Below are 2500 nucleotides of genomic sequence, written 5' to 3'. Positions count from 1 at the left end.
AATTTACAAGCCATAAAAATGGCATTGGCACGGCAGAAATTTGAAGATGTGCCTAAACCCACCAGGGCCCAGCGTGTGCCGATGGTGCTCGAGGCAACCGCCCGCACCAGGGCCCAGCGTGTGCCGATGGTGCTCGAGGCAAGCGCCCGCACCAGGGCCCAGCGTGTGCCGATGGTGGTCGAGGCAACCGCCCGCACCAGGGCCGATAGTGTGCCGATGGTGCTCGAGGCAACCTGTCGCACCAGGGCCCAGCGTGTGCCGATGGTGATCGAGGCAACCTGCCGCACCAGGGCCCAGCGTGTGCCGATGGTGGTCGAGGCAAGCGCCCGCACCAGCGCCCAGCGTGTGCCGATGGTGCTCGAGGCAACCGACCGCACCAGGGCCCAGCGTGTGCCGATGGTGCTCGAGGCAACCTGCCGCACCAGGGCCCAGCGTGTGCCGATGGTGCTCGAGGCAAGCGCCCGCACCAGGGCCCAGCGTGTGCCGATGGTGGTCGAGGCAAGCGCCCGCACCAGGGCCCAGCGTGTGCCGATGGTGGTCGAGGCAACCGCCCGCACCAGGGCCCAGCGTGTGCCGATGGTGCTCGAGGCAACCTGCCGCACCAGGGCCGAGCGTGTGCCGATGGTGGTCGAGGCAAGCGCCCGCACCAGGGCCCAGCGTGTGCCGATGGTGGTCGAGGCAACCTGCCGCACCAGGGCCCAGCGTGTGCCGATGGTGCTCGAGGCAACCGACCGCACCAGGGCCGAGCGTGTGCCGATGGTGCTCGAGGCAAGCGCCCGCACCAGGGCCCAGCGTGTGCCGATGGTGCTCGAGGCAACCGACCGCACCAGGGCCGAGCGTGTGCCGATGGTGGTCGAGGCAAGCGCCCGCACCAGGGCCCAGCGTGTGCCGATGGTGGTCGAGGCAACCGACCGCACCAGGGCCCAGCGTGTGCCGATGGTGCTCGAGGCAACCTGCCGCACCAGGGCCCAGCGTGTGCCGATGGTGCTCGAGGCAACCTGCCGCACCAGGGCCCAGCGTGTGCCGATGGTGGTCGAGGCAAGCGCCCGCACCAGGGCCCAGCGTGTGCCGATGGTGGTCGAGGCAACCGCCCGCACCAGGGCCCAGCGTGTGCCGATGGTGGTCGAGGCAACCTGCCGCACCAGGGCCCAGCGTGTGCCGATGGTGCTCGAGGCAACCGACCGCACCAGGGCCCAGCGTGTGCCGATGGTGGTCGAGGCAAGCGCCCGCACCAGGGCCCAGCGTGTGCCGATGGTGGTCGAGGCTGCCGATGGTGGTCGAGGCAACCTGCCGCACCAGGGCCCAACGTGTGCCGATGGTGCTCGAGGCAACCGACCGCACCAGGGCCGAGCGTGTGCCGATGGTGCTCGAGGCAAGCTGCCGCACCAGGGCCCAGCGTGTGCCGATGGTGGTCGAGGCAAGCGCCCGCACCAGGGCCCAGCGTGTGCCGATGGTGATCGAGGCAACCGACCGCACCAGGGCCCAACGTGTGCCGATGGTGCTCGAGGCAACCTGCCGCACCAGGGCCCAGCGTGTGCCGATGGTGCTCGAGGCAACCTGCCGCACCAGGGCCCAGCGTGTGCCGATGGTGGTCGAGGCAAGCGCCCGCACCAGGGCCCAGCGTGTGCCGATGGTGGTCGAGGCAACCGACCGCACCAGGGCCCAGCGTGTGCCGATGGTGCTCGAGGCAACCTGCCGCACCAGGGCCCAGCGTGTGCCGATGGTGGTCGAGGCAAGCGCCCGCACCAGGGCCCAGCGTGTGCCGATGGTGGTCGAGGCAAGCGCCCGCACCAGGGCCCAGCGTGTGCCGATGGTGGTCGAGGCAACCGCCCGCACCAGGGCCCAGCGTGTGCCGATGGTGGTCGAGGCAACCTGCCGCACCAGGGCCCAGCGTGTGCCGATGGTGCTCGAGGCAACCGACCGCACCAGGGCGGAGCGTGTGCCGATGGTGGTCGAGGCAAGCGCCCGCACCAGGGCCCAGCGTGTGCCGATGGTGGTCGAGGCTGCCGATGGTGGTCGAGGCAACCTGGCGCACCAGGGCCCAGCGTGTGCCGATGGTGCTCGAGGCAACCGACCGCACCAGGGCCGAGCGTGTGCCGATGGTGCTCGAGGCAAGCTGCCGCACCAGGGCCCAGCGTGTGCCGATGGTGGTCGAGGCAACCGCCCGCACCAGGGCCCAGCGTGTGCCGATGGTGATCGAGGCAACCGACCGCACCAGGGCCCAGCGTGTGCCGATGGTGCTCGAGGCAACCTGCCGCACCAGGGCCCAGCGTGTGCCGATGGTGGTCGAGGCAAGCGCCCGCACCAGGGCCCAGCGTGTGCCGATGGTGCTCGAGGCAACCGACCGCACCAGGGCCCAGCGTGTGCCGATGGTGCTCGAGGCAACCTGCCGCACCAGGGCCCAGCGTGTGCCGATGGTGGTCGAGGCAAGCGCCCGCACCAGGGCCCAGCGTGTGCCGATGGTGGTCGAGGCAAGCGCCCGCACCAGGGCCCAGCGTGT

The sequence above is a fragment of the Durio zibethinus genome, unplaced genomic scaffold (genome assembly GCF_047325235.1).
Source record: "Durio zibethinus cultivar Kanyao isolate XHJ-2024 unplaced genomic scaffold, ASM4732523v1 HiC_scaffold_3, whole genome shotgun sequence".
Lineage (NCBI taxonomy): Eukaryota > Viridiplantae > Streptophyta > Magnoliopsida > Malvales > Malvaceae > Durio > Durio zibethinus.
This window is presented reverse-complemented; position numbering follows the sequence as displayed.